Here is a 22029-nt window from a genome sequence, read left to right on the forward strand (position 1 = left end):
TTAATATTAATAATTTATTAATTAATCCATATTAAGAGTTACCTATAAATGTATTATTGCATAATATTGTTTAATCTACCCTACCTGCCTGTAAAACAAAACCAAGTATATTGTTTGTTCCCAACTCTAAGAATCTATTTCACACTTTAGATTCCAAGCAAGGTTTTCTTACTTCTCTAGGAAGTGTCATATTTTAAGAATATTATAAATAAAATATCGTATTTGTGTTAGCTTCAAACTTTCTCTGAGCCAAAAGTATGGTCTTCGTACGAGAAGTATTATCGGCATGATCTAAAGAAAGTAGTTCTTGCACGGCTTAGTGTTGCGTGTGGAAAAGGTGGGTGGAAAGAAAAAATCAAATGGTAGAAAGGCTATTAGCAATTTTTTTTCTAATTTTAGGCATGTTTTGCGTTGAATGCATGTTTTGGAATTGTTTCTCACTATTATCAGTTTTCTTTTGAGCAAGGGTCATAATTTTTTTTTGGTAATATGAAAAGATCGTAAGCTATTTTTAGAATGCTTATTATTTTTAGTAATGGACAGTAAATTGGCTTATAAATGGTTTATTGAGAAACAAATTGTTTATTATATTGAAAACCATATTTCAAGTGAAGAGAGATTTTAGCATTTGTAGGATTTCATGTTTTATATATATATATATATATATATATATATATTTCTTTTTTCTTAATGAGTTTTATTGATATATGCAAAGAATATATAATTTGAGAGCACATAGACTTGTTTCAGGGGGTGTTGGAGCCATAGGGTGCATTTCGTCTCAACATAGTAAGAAGAGAAAAATAAGAGGTTGCATTGATGTGGAGAATGATTTGGCTGTCAACTTGAATATTGTATTGAGCAAATAATTATTTATAATTGAAATAGTGACATGGTTTTCCAAGAGGAATAAATTTTGGAGGATCATTTTTATTAACCTCGCCTCTCTGTTGTTCCATCCATCTATTGGTATGGCATGAATTAGAGGATAAGGCAGTGTTGGTGTTTGCTTGCAAGAGAGAAAAATAGGTATTATAAGAGAGAAGCTGAATAGAAAGACCAACTTTTGAGGAATCAAAGTATGTACTAAGAAAGAGAAGTTAATAGAAAGGCCAAACGTAATATATTTACACTAAAGGTGCTCCTCTATGGCCTTTGGCTAGGCAGATTTAACCAAAAATATTTACATTAAAGGTGCTCCTTTGTGGGCTTTGGCTAGGAAGATTTGACCAAAAATATTCTTTGATTTTCGCTTTTCGAATCTCTCTAAGGCATCTTAGAGGACAACTCTCTTATTGAATCTCTCTGAGGTGTCTTGTAGGAGGGATATGCCTAATTCGTTCACAAGAATTAGGTGGAAGCGACGCCACGATTAAGCAATACAGGACCTCCATCCTCTCCTCCTTGCTCTTCTTCTCCTTAATTTGATTCTTCTCTTGTTAGCTATCAACTTGACTTACCTTCTCCATCATATTTCTTATGTGCCAAATCCATATTCAAGGATAACAACATTGAGTCATAGTTAACTAAAGCTAAGCTAAAACCTTAATAGCGGTGATGCCTTGGTTATTTTCCTTTCTTCCTTGTGAAGGAAAAAAAGTCAAATTTGATATCCTTCTTAACCTAAACGCCAAAATTCTTTCATCCTACTTTCAAACAAAAGTTGTTTCCCTTTAATTTGACAATGAAAAACCCTGTTTCTATGTGACATTGTTATGACATAAACTTATTGTCATGGCAACAACGGATTGGGAAAGTAATTTCGATACGTTTCCTAGATTCCTATAATTTAATGTTTCATAAATTGTACTTATACTTGCAATTTACAAAATAATATAACTTGTTATTTATTTCTCATTACATTAATAAATAAACAATGAAAAGATTTTTTGGAAAAATAATTTCAAAGATGATTTACGCAACCTTCGCATTTGCCTTGGTAAAACTCAAGAGTATTTATATTCTATGATTTAATTTTTCAAGATTTTTTGGAAAAATAATTTCAAAGATGATTTACGCAACCTTCGCATTTGCCTTGGTAAACTCAAGAGTCTTCATATTCAATGATTTAATTTTTCAAGATAATCATTAGTTTTTAAATTCAGTAATTTAACTTTTCAAGATAATCATCCTAAATCTTCTATTCTTTACGTGTACTTTGCACCTTTTTTTCCCCTAGGAAAAAGTCGTAATTTTATTCATAATTGAAAAAATTACATTTTGTAGATGCCGAGGCATATGCAAATGGCTGATCCTGCAATGGCAGGCAGCGAAACAGAGACAATAACACTAGGTAGCAAAATAACTATACCTGTAAATACAAGTAACAACAGAGTAACAGTAAAAAGTAAATAATGTGTTCCAGCGAGCTTATACTTTTCTACCCTTCTTCTTCTCCACCCGACGCCATCCTCCTGAGTCAGCAGTGGGTGTGATAATTGCTAGCTGGTTTTCCATTGTGATCATTTGTAGTTCTTTGTCTGATTCTGAGCCCTCTGAGCTGTGGGTTCTCTTTATACCACTTGTTTCCATTTGTAACTCCTGATGCGGATCTGAGATGATCGGTCCCGTATGAGTAGAAGGGGTATTCGCTGCCGGGGTTTGTTTTTGTCCCATTTGAGGGGCTGGTTCCGCCTGGTTCTCTGTGGGATCCTCATTTAAGTCCTCATCTTCTAATGGGTCTGTGTGCTGCCAGCCTTTGGGCTTTTTTTGTGTTTTCTTATTTTTCCTGGGGTCCTTTCGAGCCAATGGACAGTTGTATTGAAGGTGCCCTGTCTGCATACAACTCCTGCATCGAAATGTTGTGTTTTCATAGTCAAGCTGATGTATCCATTGTGTATTGTTGTAGTTCAGCGTGATATGATCAGGTAGCCCCTCACTCAAATCCACTTCTACACAAATTCTGGCGAATGTGAAGATTCCTCTGATAGTTCTTTCTTCATCCATCTTTAGGAATTTCCCCAAAGAGTTCCCTATGGCGATTAACACTTTTTGATGCCAGAAGTGTAGTGGGAGTCCATGTAGCCTCACCCATACAGGCATTTTTGAGACTATCATTGTAGCTGCATCGAAATCCGAGAACCAGGGGGTGATGAAGAGACCGGCACTGCCCCAGAACCAAGGGCCCTGATTGATAATGTTGTCTCTTTCCTGTTCTGTATTAAATCTAACTATGAAAAACCCTTTAGGGCAGAGGTAAATTTCACAGTTAGGTGACCATGTTGAGTAGATCCATTGATGCAGGGCATCTGATTTAGGCCAGAAGCCATTGAATCTACAAATAACTACAGTATTAGATAAATATGTATATATGCTATTTACCTCTGGCATAGTTACTTGTAGAGTTGGTGATTCTGGTTTTTGTTCAACGATGTAGGGTCCTGGCAGCTCTGATGGTGGTACTGTTTTATTGTCTATTTTTTTCCCTCTTACTGCATCCCGAAAAGAGCTGGTGTTTTTTGAACTGGTTCCGCTACTTCCACCACACAGTCGCAGATTAAGAATGATGGTTGAATCATTGGTAATGCCGTAGTGCTGGAGTGTTTGGCTGTCCTGTAAACTATACCCAGAATATATAAGGTTTTGATATTGGGCTGGGGTTCCAAGGTGTTCCTGGATCCTCTTCTTTAACTCGTGTACGTTCATCCCCTTACTGAGTCTGATACAAATATGTTTGCCTTCAATAGATTTAATGAAAATCTGGAGCAGATCTGTATTCGTGGGGAGTAGACCCTGATTCACTGGGTTAAGAGCCAGATCTGGCAGAAGTATAGCAGATCTGGGGTTCACATGTCTTCCCATTGAGGGAGAGGGAAGGCCGTCTCCAACCAACGGTTTATCCAATGCATTTTTCGCAGATTCGATGCGGGTTGCTGCAGATCCAGCTCTTCCAGCAATGACGTTCATGAGAGAGCCCCAGATCTGGTCGTCCCCATTCTGTTTGTCTCCCGCACACGTATTATTCCCCAGCCATTCCGCTTTTCCCTTGTCCAGCAGCACGCTTTGCGGATCTGGTCGTTGGTAGTCTCCAAACCCTATGTTTGAGCGATGCATCAAGATGTTGAATGCCCAGATCTGCGTTATAGAATGCAAAAGAACCCCAAAGTACCAAGGAAACTCCATACTCCCAGCCCATACTGTATCTTCGACCATAAGAAACGGCCCTATCTCAACAGATCGGCTCCATGGCATGCCCAATAGGGATATGGGGCCCTTCATACTCGGCTTCCCATTCACGCAGGTAGATCTGCCAGTGTTATGCAAGGCGTATGCATAGGAGAGCGCTTCCAGACGAAACCTCGTCCAGAAAGAGGCAAATCGATCCGGCTTCTGTTCGTATTGGTTCGGATCTTGTCGATCTTTTCCATCAGACGATTCCGCCCTGGGCCAGAGGAATGCATCGATGCCTGAGGGTCCTGCCGTCAGTGTTCCGCTCGCTCCACAGCGAAGCAACTCTTTAGGGCCTGCGGCAGCGGAGAGCTGTTTTCCTGAAACCCTAAGTCCGCGTGCAGCCTCCATCGCTCCGTCCCTCTTTTTCCTACTGATAAAAGCCTATTTTATTCATATATTATTCTTTGGTTATTCTCCTAGTTTCGTGTACTTTGCACCTTTAGAAACAATTACTTAGTTTTATTTTATATTTTAGATCTTAAAAACTTATATCAAAACAAATAAATTCTTAAAACCTAAATCCTATTTGTTTCTTTATCCTACTGTTATAAGAAATGGAGTTATAGTTGAATTGGAGAACAAAATAAAAGACAAGAATGCACTTTTGGGGATTTGCGAAAAACTCCAATGTTATTGAGATTAAAATATTACTTTTAAGACATGAAAGAGCATGTGTGAAGGTAACTAGGCTATGTTATGTTAGTCTAGGCTAGGCTAGGCTACATTAGGTTAGCTTAGGCTAGGATGGGATAGGTAAGCCTAGGCTAGGTTAGGCTAGGAATAAAGCTAGAAAGAGTGTCGGGAATAGTGCTAGAATTATAGCCAATATTTGCTTCCAATTTGGCTTCCCGTTTAGTTTCTAGTTTTGCATCAAGTTTTTCTTTTGGTTTTGCTTCAAGTTTTGCTTCTAGTGTGACTTCCAATTTCGCTTCCATTGTTGCTTCCTTTTTTTTCTTTCAAGCCCTAGGAATAGTTCGAGGTTTAGCACTAGGATTTGCATCCATTTTGGATTTTTATTTGAATCCTAGTTTTGCTACTATATATGAACTATCTATGCAATAGAAAAATATTTATAATAATTTATTCCTTTTTGCATGCAAATTCATTTATTATATTATATATTGACTTTATTACTCTGAATATAATATAATTAAAATATTTAAAACTATTTATTTAAACTTTTTCATTTCATAGTTGCAAACAAATAAATATTTAAAACAATTAAGAAATAGACACATGAAATTATTTAATTAAAAAAATTATTATATTTATGAAAAATAAATTATTAATTAATTAAAAAATTATTAGATTTATGAAAATTAAATTATATTTAACTTTTAAAGTCATTTTTTAAATTGCAACCGCCGAAGATGGCAATGGGTAAATTTAAATAGCAAAGATAGATTATACCATTTATTTTAATTTGAAATTGATCTTCTGATCTCAGCGAACAAAAGAAAAAGAAAAAAAAAGTCATTTGAGTATTTAATTTTTAATAACTATTATTAAATTTTAACTTTAATAAATGTATGTATATATGAGTTTTATAAAATTAAAAGTATTTTATATAAATATTATAATAATTCATAATTCATTGTGTTTATGTTATGATAAAATTTGCCCAGTTATATATATATATATATATATAATATAAAATAAATAATAATTTATTTATAATATAGATATCTTATGCTGGTAGAAAATTTTAAAAAATATTTAAAGCAATTTAGACAATATATTTTATGAATATATATAATAAATAGTAATCTATTTATAATATAGATATTTCATGGTGGTGGAAAATTTTAACAAAATATTTAAAGCAATTTACACATAATATATTTTATGAAGAGAAATCATAAATATGAAATTAATTAAATTATTATATTTATGAAAAGAATTAAATTAAGTTATATTTAAATTTTAAGGTTAATTTTTAAAGTGTAGTTTTAGAAGTTGTAAAAAAAGACAATGGGTAATTTCAAGTAGCAAAAGGACAGATCATAAAGGTTGATTTAATTTGGAATTAGTTCCAAAAGATAGATCATAAAGGTTGATTTAATTTGGAATTAGTTCTTATCTCTAAGTAATTAGAAGAGAATTCATGAGTATCATAAAGGTTGATTTAATTTGGAATTAGTTCTTATCTCTAAGTAATTAGAAGAGAATTTATGAGAGTATTTGATCTCCAATGCTTATTTTTAAACTACAACTTTAATAAATACATGCATACAAGAGTTGAAAGTTCATCGTGTCACTTGTAAGGATTGAAGTTGGGTAGGAAGAGTTTCAATTATTCTTACCAACCAGAGGGAATAACATCAATTAGCAAACTAAAACTGATTTATTAAAAATAAAAATTTATAAAATAATAACAAATAAATATATTATGGAAATTTTCCTTTATTTCTATTTTAATATTGATAAATAATTTCATATTATTTTTTATTTATACAAAAAAAAAATTTATATTCTTTTATAACAAATTAAAAAAACTCAGATCAATAATCAATTTGGTTCTCTACTAATAATCATTGTCCATATGAATTTTCTGATGTCCTTATTTGACTAATTGACAATGCTCTCTATATAAAGCCCTAGCTAGTAAACCCTAAAATCATTTTCCATATGAATTTTTGATGTCTCTATTTAACTAATTGACAATGCTCTCTATGTGAAACCCTAGCTAGTAGACCCTAAATTTAAGCTTTTCGATAATTTAATTATCCTCAAAATTAACTTTTATGTTCAACATCTCATCTAAAAGTTTCAACGTGCTTTAGTAAAAACTAAACACCACTCAATTTAATTATTCTACACCTTATAAAACTTACATCATCTTTATCTTAAATATTTTCTATCTCTACATTAAAATACTCGCATATATATCTAAATAATAATACTGATTATAAAGCTTATATCATCTTTATCTTAAATATTTTCTATCTATACATCAAAATACTTGCATTTAACAATTTCATAATAGAGATTTTTTTATTTTATTAGTATGGTATATCTAAATAATAGCGCTGATTATGGCATTATTTTTTTCAAAGTTCCACACTAATTGACATTTTTCTTCATCTTAATCAATTTATTAACTAGATTTCATGATAAGATGGTTGGACTAAAATCTTCATATTGGCAGAGTCGTCAGGGTGACGAGATTCCTCTTTATATTTTATTTTACGGTTTGTACTTGGACTTCGTCTAACATGTCAACCAAGGTTTTATTCCCAGAGTCGAGATTCCAAATATTTTATATCTTCACATGTCTTCTAAAGTAAAGTTTTATTTAAATGTAGAAATTTGTGAAAGGTATTTTAAAAAATCATTGTTTAATAATTTTCGTCACCAAATACTCGTGAATGTACAACTTCCTGTCGACAATAACGACATTGACGCCATTGAATTAATTATTTAAATTAAAAATATTTTTATATATACTATAAATATATACCCAGTATTAAATCCTTTATATATTTTATAAACATATATTTTAATTAAATATGTGTAAACAGATATTTTATTAGGTATTTAATTAAAAATAATAAAATTTTACATTTGATTTTTTAATTATACAATTTAATTGAAGTGTTTAAGTTTTTAGAGATTTTTTATACTAGATGTATTGATTTTAATATATATGGTGATTTTTAATATTATTTGATTGCTTACACTAGATACATTGATTTCAGTGTAGATGTTGAATTTTAATCATATATTATTTTTGCACTAGATGCATTGGATTCAATGTAGATGTTGATTTTTAATCCTATTTGATTGCTTGCACTAGATGCATTGATTAGATGTTTTCTAATTCTATTTGATTGCTTGCACTAGATGCATTGATTTAGTGTAGATGCTTATTTATAATCCTATTTGATTGCTTGCACTAGAAGCATGCATTTTATTGTGAATGTGATTTCTAATCTTATTTGATTGTTTGCACTAGATGCATTGATTTTAGTGTAGATGTTTTCTAATTCTTTTGATTGCTTGTACTAGATGCATTGATTTCAGTGTAGGTGTTGATTTCTAAGTATATTTCATTGTTTGCACAAAATGCATTGATTTCAGTGTAGATGTTGAATTTTTATTATATTTCATTACTTGTACAAGATGCATTGATTTCAGTGTAGATGTTGACTTCTAATTTGATGTAAGTGGATGTATGATGGTACATTAACTTTAAAGTGAATGGATTAACAATGTGGTTGAGTTTAGTGTAAGCAAAAAAAAATATTGACAATGTGCATTGATTTTTGTGTTATAGTGAATGGATTAACAATGTGATTGAGTTTAGTGTAAGCACAAAAAAATTGACAATGTGCATTGATTTTTGTGTTATAATAATTCAACCCATTAATATTGGAGAACAAGAAAGAAAAGGTAAGATGTTTACTACAATAGCTTGAGTTAAAGATTTGAATGGTTTACGATTTGAAAATAGGGAAAAACTAACAACAATAAGAATAATAGAAAAAAAAGTTGAGATTGATCACAATGAAGACTATTTGTAATTGACTACATTGTCATTATTCACATTTTTTTCATTCAACACTATTAAAACTGTCACTTTTCATTTAAAATTTTTATTTCATTCCATTCAACACTATTACACTGTCACTTTGCATTTAAAATTTTTATTTCATCATTTCTCATAATTAAACTTATTAACAATATCTATCATCTCAACATATTGAGTAGCTCAACAAATTTAAAATTAAAACTACTCCTCAAGATATATTTAGTACTACATTGAGGGACAATTTTAAGAATTAATTAGTTGTCAAAAATTGTGATACCTAAAATTAAATGACATAGATGTGCAATATCAATCATCCTGCAAGCTATTGACAAGATTGTCTTCCTTTTTCACTACCAACTAATTACTAATAGACAATTACATACACATATAGAAATATAACACAAAAACCCTAACAATCACAAACATTACCATCCAAATCCAAACACATAAAAACAAAAACCACTTGAAGCATCCAAACACAGACACAAACAAACCATTCAAAACATCCAAACATAGATGTACAAACCATTCAAGGAAGGCAACATAGACGAAATTAAAGAACATAATTATATGGTCATTTCAGGAAAAGAAAACATAATGTAAATTTCAAAGTATAAAGTTTATCTCAAACATATACATAATAATGATAATCTAAAAATATGGCTTTGTTGTCCTCAGCTAGAACTAGCGTAGATCCATGTAACTCTAGATCTATCATGCACCGAGAGGACTCAAATCCCTCGAGGTGCAAACCTTTCCTCAAATTCTCTCGATGCATGATAGATCCAAAATTAGATGAATCTAAGTTGGTGATATGATAAGGAATCGATTCCAACGACTACCACTAAAAACTCTAGAGATATATTTATAATCCTTCAACACACAAATGAAAAAAAGAAAAGAAAATTTAAACACTAAACCACCTTACACATAAAATTTTATTTACACAATCATGACTATTTCCGCAAATAACCTAACTTGTTTATATATTTTAAAATACATATAAATAATAAAAAAATAAAAAATCACAAAACACCAAACCTAGACTCTGCCCTATTGTAATTGCCTCAGCTTGTGATCCACCCTCTAAAAAGCATTTTACTTACCTCAACAAATAAATACCTTGTGATCCCACCCCACTAAAGAGCATTTTATTTACCTTAACAAATAAATCTGAAATCAAGAAAAAATCTCCGAGTGTGGAGTTACAGAAGATTTGAATTTGGATTTTACGAATTTTCGTGAGTATTAGTTTTCTATATGTGATGTAAGACTCCACATTTGGAGCCATACATCAATAAAATAATGATGATAAATGAAAAATAGAAGTCTACAAATATTTTACTTGTGAAAAATTACGTGGACATACCCCATATGACGAGCCATACGTCAATGAAAAAATAATAAATAAAAGATATAGTTTAACAAATCTGTCACGTATCAAAATTTAACGTAGAATAAGACAATTATATATGTATTATACTTTTTTATTAAAAAACCTAAGGTTAGTATCAGGAAAAATAGTATTAGAATATAACATAGTTACAGTAGGAAAAATAGTATTAGAATATAACATAGTTACAGGGATGTGTTATTTTTTATTATTTAAATTGTATTTTTTGAATGCTAAAGAGATTATATATAAGATTAAATAAAAAATTTACCATAGAGACTTATTTTTTTCTATATAGATATATATCAAGTTTATATCAACATATATTTTCAAATAGTTTATTTAAATGTCTTGTTGAAATATTTTTGAAAAGTATAAGATTGACACATCTGATTCACACATTTTTTTTTTACATCTAATTACTTTACAATATATTCATTTTTTTTTTAATTATAGCCAACATAGTTTTTTTATTTAGAACATAATTTTATTTTTTATTTTTATTTTAAAGGGGCACAGACGAACCGACAAACTTACACATCCCCTTAGATTGGGTTGTATATTGAGCCTCTCGGCTCAACAAGATTATGATCAATGACATGACATAAAGCAAAATACACAGCATCAAAACAAATAATTTTATTCAGATATTTATATTTGATTTATTCATTGAACCGCACAAAAGATTACATGAAAATAAAAGTCTTATTCATATATTTATATTTGATTTATTCATCGAATTGCACAAAAGAATACATGAGATTTGCAATCAGCCTTCTGAAACATAAGCAATAGCCCTTTGTGAACTTCGAGACAATTATTTGCTTGCCAATGTTGGTCCATGTAACATGTTAACTACTTCAATAGTACCATCTAGGTAATATTTAGCCTTACTCGACTTCTGACCAAAAGTGCATACAAAGAGCTCCCTCTCTGCAGTTTTTGGTAAGGCTTCCATTACACTGTCAATAATCTCAAACATGTCTTCATCTGAATGATCATCTCCTATACACAAGAAAAAATATAGAGGATTTCCTTGACTAGCCATCATTATTAAAATTTGTTCGGCTATAACACCCTTTCTCACTCCCAGCAGGTTTTGAATTCAAACAATTTAATAAACTTCCTATGTTGAAGATCTTCATGCAAGATGAAAATGACATAAAGCAAATTCATATCCTTGAAAAAAGTAGCCCTAGAATGCTTAATTGATAACACTAATGTGCAATACTTAAGCGTTACCTCCATAATTTCCTTTCTATGTATAACTTCATAATGGGGTCCACAACTTTTTTCCAACCAAAATCCATTGTTGGCACACAAGTTTTCCATTCCTCATCCTTCTACCACCTGCTCTGGCAATGTTAATGAAAAAGGTTAAAATGTAATTTGAACCTAGTAAATCAGCTATATTACAACTGCTTGTAGCAAGCATTTGAAAGGTGGGAAAAGGCTTGCATTCTTTGCTAATGTAAGCATATAAAATTAGAGTTCAAATACCTGAAAAAATAAACAGTCTCTACAGCAATCCCAAGATTTTTACAGGGTGAAAGCTAATCATTCAAAGTTTGTTTCCCTTGTTCACTTACAATAAAGACCACATTCTTTGGATCATTTCAAAGGGTGTTTAGGATTATCAATACATCTGAGTTTGGAGACCTGTTAACTAGAGTTTGAGGCATCATGGTACCATCACATTCCAAAAGAATGGATCGTCTATTACTCTTTTTGTAAGCCCAGACAATATGTTCAATTGAAAGCTTATGAAAATTATAATGAAGATGCATTTCTTTGGATCCCAATCTAAATCCTAGTTTATAACATCAATTTCTATAGTGTTTTCTGCAAGTTCTTTGCAAGTCTCCTGTGAAACTCTGGGCCCAAAAGGCTACATCATGAGTGCTGACATACCTAAAATGTTTTTCATGTCTCATTTGCTTCTCAAAATCTAGCATTTTAATGGAAATATTCATAGCATCAACTAAAGCTTCAATACTCCCCGTATTTATACAAATATATCCACTTACAGAGGAGGATCATCCAATAAACTCATACATTACCAGTATACTTCCTTTAAGGTTATGAGATGTGATTCCAAACCTACCGCCTAGTTTTGTAATACCGTGCCTACAAACAAAGTATTCATATGGGATCCAACTCATACCATCCTGGATTGCAGATACAACACAACATTCTACAATTATGTATTATACAACCATTTTATACAATGGAACATGTCTATGCACCAATTCAATGGGTTAATATATTTCAGTTCTGAATGACTTGTTTATCCTTTCTATGGTGACATATATCTCCTCCTAGACCTCCAAGACATCCCTACCCTGACCATGTGCAAGGTTGAGAATTTGCACCATTACCAATTCACCAACCAATTTCATTCATAAAAGTTTCAATCCTATGCCCTTGAAAATGTCCATGTGATCAACCCTAAGAAGTACAATCTTTCCCTCATTCTTTGCCTTCAACACACAAATTCGCCACTTCGCATCAGAAAACCTCAAGACACCCCCAAGTTGGCTCATCTGTATGCCCATAGGAATAAACTTGATCACTATATTGCTCCCATAATACTTCAAGCCTATATACCCTCTCTTGGACTCATGCTCAAATCCCAACATCCTTCTGCAACAAGAAAGAAAGTGCCTCACATAATCGAATGCATGGAAATCAATTAGATCATCATTGAGAATACTCCTCATACACCATAATAGAAAAGGCAATCTACAACAAGAAACTGAAATTTCTTATGATTGTAGTCCAAGAAACATATATAGAACTTAGAAGCAAAAAGTTCTTATGATTACAGTCCAAGAAACACATATAAACTTAGATGGAACAATGTTTTGATTGTGGAAATCATTTGAACCTGAATAGATCTCCTATTAAAGTGGCCCAAGTCAGCAAACATGGAATCCACACCTCTTTTAAATAGACAAAAGGCCAGATAAGGCAATGTCTCTTTTTCTAGCAAGTGATTAGAGGGTATATACTCTGAGATATGAAATTAGTGTTTAACAATATAAGAAAAGATATTGCTTTGACTAGAAAAAGGAAAACAAATTCAAATTTATATGGCATACATTATAAAATATCTTGAATTGAGAACAAAAATGTTATGCATAAGATATATATCCCAGAATAAGGACTTTCAAGAGTGAGAGTCGTGAAACCATCAATCCTTTTGCTTCAAAAATCAAAATACAATGAAATATGGACATGTTGTGTTAGAGGACACATTGAATATGTGAAGCAATGAGGATCAATTAGAGCCATATTATAATCATATTCCCAATCAAAATTTCTCTCTAAATTTCTGAGCTCTGGCTAAGGCTATTGAATGGTGGATGTGGTGATAGTGGTGGTGGTATCTTTCCACTCATGTGCCTCCACCTCCACCTCTACCTCCCATTCCTACATGCGCCTATGCTCCTCCTACAAAATGTGAAACCTCATCGGCGCATCCATCAATGATTTTGTTGAATTTTTTTGTTGTTGGGTTCTCTGGTTTATTAGTCATGTGCAAGAAAGATGAACAAAGTCACGAGGATAAGAATCATTTCATCTCTTGGAAGGTTAGGGAGCTAATAGATATTTGGTTGTGATTGATTTGGTTTGCCTCCGGGCCTCTACCAATGAAAGGATTTCGAATTACGAAGGAACCATTTGAGATTTCTTGGTCGGAGGTTGTTCATGTCTGATGCAGGTGCAAACCATGTACAAAACAAAAATATTAATGGAGCTCTTTGAGGGAGAAGCTAAGGTTTTGAAACCCTGCTATGCCCAAGGCCCGAACTAGTATCATCGGTGATGAAGGTGACATAACATTTATCGTCAGTGGTGAAAGCCATGCATTCACATGGGCCTAAAACTTGAACCCACGTGTCAATTTTCTATTTGGAGGAGGATAACGAAAATACGACTTTGTGATTGGTTGAATTTGCCTAGCCCAACCCTGCAAAGGAACACCTATTGGCATAATTATTTTATAAATAAATCATTTAATAATTTAACATATAATTCATTGAGTAACATGTAGCTTTCCTCCATTGTTTTACATTACTTATTTTTTAATTTCTCATTTTATCTCATTAATTAATGGTCGTTTATGGAATTTAACTTCTCCCTCAAACAAGTGCTAGTGGAAAAATATTAAGCACCATGCACTAAGTCAATAATTAGTTTACTATCTTTCCATCTTGCCTGTTGAATAAAAATAAAATAATATTTAATAGAAAAGATGGAAAGGTAGTAAATCAATCATTAACTTAGTGTTTGATAGCTTAACTTACCTCATACATACATTACTATTACTTTTCCACTTTCTTTTATAATACACCTACATTGAGATACAATATGAGAATCTATTTTGACCCTATTTAAAGGGTTTTTCATTGCATTTTAAAATTTCAGTTTTAAATTGAGGAGGAACAACATAGAAAGTTATACTTATGTTATGGTATTTTTGTCCTTAGAACTCAGTATTTGTGGTTTTAACCAACTTTAAGATGGTTCAATTATCGATTTTGGGGAGTTTTCTTCTTAGAATTTGATCTTTTCGTTCTGATCATTGATTTTTTCAAAAAGTATGGTTGTAATCAAATTTTGAAATGATTCAATTATTATTTTCAAAAAATAAACAAAATATATGAAAATGAGTCAATTTGAGCAAATTCAAAATTGAAGTGGTTATTCTCTTTCATGAAGTCTCTGCATTGCAAAAATATTTTCTATGTCAATGAAAATTAAAACAAAAAATTATTTTTAGAATTTGAAATAATATTTGTTTCATCCTCTCTGTACTCTGCAAATGACATTACCCTGATCCCTGTGTCGTCTGCCTTCTCTGCACCCTTGGAAGTCGTTGCTGCACCCTGACGTCATTGTTAATCTAAGAAGGATCATGATGGAGCCTCCTGGAGGAGGGGGATCCGCCCCCTCCTTCAAATTTGTTTTCACTGGCACATCACGCCCCTCTACTGCCCCTACGTCTAGCTCCAGCCAGCACAAAGGAAAAAAATCGGAACAGCCGACCCTAGGTGCCTAGTGGAAGTCGCGTATGAGAAGCCACTGCTTACCAAAGGAAACCAAGAAACCCAAAGTGGTGATCCCTAGCAGTCGTCTGGAACAATCTCGCCAGTTCATACAAGATCATGCAATCATATGTAAATTAATGGGTATTTGGCCCAGAGAAGTTGATATTTTGCATTGGATCCAACTTAAATGGGAACCAAAAGCCCCGTTTGATCTTCGGCTACATGAAAAAGGTTTCTTCTGAGTCATCTTTGACGATCTGGAAGATTGGAAGCGAATCCTAGACAATGGCCCTTATTTCATGAATAATGTGGGTCTTTTTATGAGACACTGTGAACCCTGTTATAACCCAGAGAAGGAACAATTCTTAGTTGTTGTGATCTATGTTTGGCTATATTCTCTCCCATCAGACTTTTAGGAGCTCGATATCCTGGGATTAATTGGCAATCCTATAGGAGACTTTTTCCAAGTCTCTGAGATCACACTACGCAGAATATTTTCCTTGTATGTTTAGATCTGTGTGTATATGAACATTTCCAAGCATCTCCCAGAATCTGTGGAAATAGAATACCAATATGAGATCAAGTCCGATCCGTTGGACTAAAAGCACATATCGTTAAGGTGTAGGCTTTTCCATAAATACAAACACTTATTTCGGGATTACCCTCACCAAGCCCCGAGTCCAGTAGAATCTTCCCCCTTAGACAAATTCCAAGAAGTTCAGCAACGATGTCCCCTGGAAAGAAAAGCTTCCCCGTCTTTCATCCCAGTAAAAACTTCGCATGCAACTCCCAGTTGAGCGTCTGGACCAACGCAAGTGGCCCCCAGCTGCCCCTTGAGCAGCAATCAAGCAACACTGCCTGGCCTAATAGGAAACCGTTTTTCTATCTTAACAGATACATCAGATCAGGACATGGAGGTTGCATCTGGATTTGTTCCCCCAACTCGAGTAGCAATGGAAATAGAACAGGGTATGAACAACTCCAAAAACAAACAACTAAGAAAAGGAATGACCCCAAAGGTCCAAGCCAACAGTAAGGAAATTTAGCAAGTCCTCGCCCAGGTTCACCAAGCTTTGGAACAAGAAGTGAAACTGAATCATCTTAACTCAGACGGGCGAGTAATGGTTTCCTATCTCTGAAGTTGCGAAAAATATAGAAAAGCGGATATCCCTCACGATCAGCTAGACCAATTCCACTAAATCTACAAGGACTAGGAGAAATTCCAAGTCATGGCACAACCTTCTCCTCAAATGGCTCTTGTCATCTAAGAAGAAAATACACCCATGCAATGAAAAAAGCCTAGCTTAGGTGCCCAGAAGAGGGACAAAAGGCCAACCCATGAAGTCATATGGGAAGCAAGGTAAATCTTGGTTAACTCAGGAAAACCAATGTCCTGAAAGAGTATTACCAGCGGTCTCTCCCCTCCCCCCTCAATGAAACTATTATCATGGAATATAAGAGACCTCAACTCTAAAGGAAATTTGAGGTACTTGAAAGATCGAATCCAAGTAGAGAAACCGGATATAGTAATCCTACAGGAAATCAAAGTGATGCAAGAGAAACTCAAGGAAATTGTTAACAGAAGTAGGCCAGTGGCGAAGTGTATGGCTCTGATGCCAGGGGCAGTGTAGGGGGTATGGGTATCTTATGGGACCCTCGATCTATTTCCTTCAGGTATTTGATCGCCAATCCCCACACTCTTTTAGGACAATTTCAATGCATTGGCTCATCAGACAAGATCTCGTTGACTAGGGTCTATGGACCCACGTTACTAGGGATGGAAGCAAGTTTTCTCCACAGTATTTGATACCTCAAGGAGCTTATGGGAGAACCAACTCGATAGTGGTTAGGGACTTCAATCTTATCAAGGACCTAGGTGAGAAGAAGGGAAACATTCGGCACTTGGATCTGATCTCCTAGGATTTTCAAGCCACCATCCAAGATTTGGGAACGAAAGACATTGACTTCAAGAATGGATCCTTCACCTGGAAATATTGGCACAGTCGTAAGTATCAAATAGCCTCAAAACTCGATCATTTTCTTCTTTCAGATAATATCCTCTAGCGGGACCTATTTTTTCAGGCTAATATTCTATCGTGCCTTGGATCATACCATTGGCCAATTTGTTTAGAGATTGATCTATGCATGGCTCCACGGAATCGGTTGTTCCGTTTCGAAGCTTTCTAGCTCGAAAAACCAGACTTCCTGGGTAAACTGGAGGACTGGTAGAAAGCAATAAGGGTAACTGGTTGCAACCCAATGGAAACATTTCAACTAAAGCTAAAGGAAATAAAAGGAAAAGTCAAAGAATGGAACAAAATGGACTTTGGAAATATTCATTGGGAAAAAAGGAGACTTGTAGACGAAATTCGATCTCTCCAGCAACAGATCATCTTGGAAGGGGGATCTGACAACCTCATAGCCCAGGAAGGTTAGCTCTTAAATGACATAGTGCCTTAGTGCAAAGGTTTGGTGGCATCGGGTGCAAGGTGGTCAAGAGATATGGAAGCAACTATGGGCCAACAAATTCAACATAGAAGGTTGGCAAGTCCCACTACAGAACCATTAAAACTTACCAAATGGATCCTCGATCTGGAACTGAGCAAAGGCTCAACAGGGCATCATATGAGATCATGGGTCCTGGGAAGTCACGAATGGACTTAGGGAAAAATTTTGGGATGAGAGCTAGATGCAGAACCCTAGATTGGATCAAATCCCTGATCTCATCGATCTCCAAGTATTCACCTCTCAACCGGGAACAGATCGTGTCAAGGATTTCTGGAGAAACTCCCCCCCTGGGGAAAAATGGTGAGAGTGGAAATCTTCAATCAATTGCCTGGTCCACAATCCTCCTCTAGGCTGGGAAGCACTCACTTTGATCCTCCGAAAACACCTTATTCTTAACAATGGTGATCCTGGTAAATTGAGATGGGTTCATCGATCGGCAAGAACATTCACCCTCAAGGAAGCCTACTCAATTTTATCTTCATCAGGTGATCAAGAACCATACCCACTATGGAAAATGATTTGTTACTCAATATTATGGCCAAAAGTATCATTCTTCCTATGGTTAACGATTCATGGAAGGCTTCTCACATGGGATAAAATTTGGAAAAAGGCTTCTTGGGTCTGTCTTGGTGCCCTTTATGCTACAACGAGGAGGAAATGGCTAACCACCTTTTAACCTTCTTCCCCAAGGTGGTGGAAATATGGGACAAACTCGAAGCGGTATTCAATGCATATGAATGGTCAACAAAAAGTTTACGAGAATTCCTGGAAGCTTGGAGATGGAATCTCTTCAAAAACCCCATTGTTAATAGAGCCTGGTGCATCTCACAGGGTTTTTTCCTATGGAATATATGGAAAGCTAGAAACAGAGCAGTGTTCCACTCAGAAGCCTTTTATGCCTTAAATGTATGGAAAATCACCCTTCAAAACATCAAAGAAACTCTGTCTATCTCACACTAGACTGAGGATGACTAGAAAGCAGAGGGGTGTTAGCACACCATTTTAGCGAACCTTGATCTTCATAGAGAGTCCATGGATTGTGAGCCACGTCACCACCCCCCAGTGTAGGCTACTTCATCTGGAGTGTTCACCTACCCTCCTATGGGTTTCCTCAAACTCAAGTTCGATGGGGCCTCGAAGGGCAACCCAGGGTCAGCTGGCCTCGGGGGCTAATCCGCAATGACACGGGGCAAGTAGTCAAGTTCCATGCAGCATCATGTGGCAGTATCACTAACAATGTGGTAGAGTATCTGGCCTTGGAAAGGGGACTCCATGTAGCTATGGATCTAGGGGTCTCCAAGCTTCAAGTCACAGGAGACTCTCATATAGCAATAGTTATGCTTCAAAGCCTTATCAATAGATCTTCCCCAGAGAAATTCATCAAAAGATGGTGGTTGGAGCTAATAGGCGAGCATATCCATTCCCATCTCTCCTCCTTTGATTATGTAATCACATAACATGTTGACTGGGAAGGAAATAAGGCAGCGGATAATCTAGCTAATTGGGGCAGTGATCACCACGACCAAGATCTTCTACAAGACTGGCCCCCCGTGGAGCTGAGTACCAACTAAGTAATCTATGTTAGATAATGGAAGAGGAATAGGTTTCCCCAATGGGTGTGAGGTCCTAGGACCATGTGGCTCCTCATGGCCCATTTCAGTAGTCATGCGGGAAGTGGAAGGGGGATGGGCCCCTCAATCCCCTCACTTCATAAAGCGATCAGAGGTGAGTAATGCAGAGCGTGTGAAATAAGCCAATGCCTCGTGGATAATTTAAACGACATGCATGTTGAGGTGGTGGTTCAGCTTCATGCGTTTGAGTGGTACTATGTGTAGAAGCAAAGGCATAGGAATTTGGCCTTTTGGTTTTGGAGGCATTGGAAGCATTTTATCTCCGGGTTCAAGTGAGGTTGTCTGGTCCTGTCCTTGTCCCAGGAAGCATTTCCCAGGCATTTCTTGGTCTGGTCTAGCACGAACTAAAGTAACAATAGCCACCCATTTTTTTTGGTTCAATTTGAATTTGGAAGCTATGGGATTCTCTTTCTATCGTGGGTTTGTGGGCGAAGTCTCTCGTGGGCTTAGTGGAGCCACAACATGTGGCTCTTGTGGTTTTCAGTACATACCAGGGGAAGGAGAGCTACTCTCCTACAATTCACTGGGTTTTAGTGTCGAAGTATTCATCAAGAAAGGTGTTGGTGTTCTTTGGTCGGAGTGGGGTTTATCTCGACCACTCTAAGTATGGAATTCAACCATCTTGGCGTTTTGTCTAACCACTTCTGCAATGGAATCGATTGGTGGAGTGGTGAAGGGTGGTGGGAAGAAAGGTACTACTTTGGGAGAGGTATTGGTGGTTCACATTCTTGCTCAGGTGATGGAAGGGTTTGGATTTCGGAGAGAAGACGGTGGTGGTTCAGAGCCAAGCTCACCTGGTCAGTGGGTGGTCGCTCCAGCTTTCCTATTTGTAGTGATTGTTGTGGTATTGCAAGCCCCTTCAGGATGAGGCAATCCCTGTGGCATGGTCGGTCTTCTCTCCCTCCGAAGCATAGCCTGGCAGGACGTGAAGACCCAGAATTGGCCATCCCACTAAAGAATTCAGGGCAAGAGGGTGTTGGGTCGAGTAAGGGACGCAAGGTTGCAGGGTGTTCCAGGAAATCCACTGCTGGTATGTGAGGGGGATGCAAAGGTGGCGGGAAGGCGACGAGGAAAGGTGGGTGACCTCTGCAGGCTCATAGGCAAGGAGGAACAAAGCATGGTGAGAAGAGGAGATGTGGGTCTGGCAGTAGCTTGGAAACCGACTCATCGGAAATTCAACACTACTGCGTGGATAATTGTCGAGAATTAATCTAGCCTTTACTAGATCAGATGGAAATAACTGAGAGAATCAGAAGGGAGGAACATTCAGAGATAGTAGCCACCTTGGACAGAATGCACTACTTCGAGTGCCAGGTTCGCGAGCGAGTGGTGGTGGTTTGGCATGGCCAGATCCTACTCCGAAAAGGTGGAAAAGCTGGAGTCATGGATGGCTCACTTCGGAGGGCATGTCCAATGCACCTTCCGCTCACCGCCTCCTCCGGGAACAACCTCGAATAACCCAACTTCCATTACTTCTTATGAATAGCATGATCGTAGGTTCCCTCTTTGTATTACTTGTTTTTTGGAGTCACTGGTCCTCTCGGGATGGGACTATGTCTCTAACATCCTTTTTATATTTTTGTCACCTCCTACATACGATGGTCAACAAACCTGGTTGGGGTGAGACCACCTGTTTTTTGAAACTTCTGATGTATATCTCTTATCATAGTTGAATAGAATATTGATTTACAAAAAAAAAATGTGTTTCATATTTTTTTAATTAAAGGTAAGGAATATGTTTTACTCGTCATTATATTTATAGTTTTGTTCTTTATCAATCACCATGATAATATTAACAAATTTTTCCATATCATAATGACTCAAAAAAATAAATGTTGTTATTTTTCTACAATAGAATCCTAAGTTGTTATGGAGCTCATGCATCCATGCATCACCTATTTATTGAAATTTCAACTTAGCAATGGGAATTGAAGATCTAAAGCTTTCATTGTGGGGAATCATTTCATTGTAAGGTAGAGGATAAACAATTGCAATTCAAATCAACTCCCTATGCTCTTGTTTCTTGGACTTGCAAAATGTACCTACCAATCTTCCATGGCTACACCTGCAAATATTCTTAGTGCTTACTCCACTTGATTTTATTTACTTCATACTAATCTTGCTTGTATTTACTACTTGCTCAGCAAGTTTGCATTTATGATTATTGCTTGCATGTTTTGTTTATGCCTACTTAATAACAAGAAATGAAAATAGGCATTATGAACGAAAATTGATTTCATGCATGTATGGTTCCTTATTATTAGAAATTCAATGCTACATAATTAGTATTCAATTTAAACATTCATTTTTGTTGACAAAAAAGAATGTTATTTCTGTGTTCTTTAGCCTAATTCTTCTACATTTTAGTTTTTTTCATCTAAATCAAGTAATAAGATTTTTAGAGAATTTTGTCAAAACCTAGAAGGATTTAGATTACTACAGATAATACTTTATTTTGATTTCCTTTAAAAAAAACTCAAATGCAATTATTTAAATACTTAGACCAATTACCACTTTAGAAAGAAGAACAAGTTTATTGTAAAACAATTTCATTGTAAATGGTCCTATTAAATTCCCTTCATATGATTACAATATAGATTATAAGTAAATGTTCTAATTGAATTCCCTCCACATGATTTATATACAAAATGTAAGTAAATAGTTATATTAGATTCTCTATATTATTCCTTCATAGATTGTAATATTGGTGAACATATTCAAATATACCTGGAGTTCTAGTCT

General features: G+C 35.1%; 1 pseudogene; it reads right to left on the minus strand.

Moving 5' to 3' along the window:
- Positions 1-10911: 10911 nt before the first annotated feature.
- On the minus strand, positions 10912-12814 carry LOC149141038 (alpha,alpha-trehalose-phosphate synthase [UDP-forming] 6 pseudogene; annotated as a pseudogene).
- Between the last annotated feature and the right edge of the window lie 9215 nt (positions 12815-22029).

The sequence above is a fragment of the Pinus tabuliformis genome, chromosome X (assembly GCF_031772625.1).
Source record: "Pinus tabuliformis cultivar Carrire ecotype Pingquan chromosome X, CPIR1, whole genome shotgun sequence".
NCBI classification, from domain to species: domain Eukaryota; kingdom Viridiplantae; phylum Streptophyta; class Pinopsida; order Pinales; family Pinaceae; genus Pinus; species Pinus tabuliformis.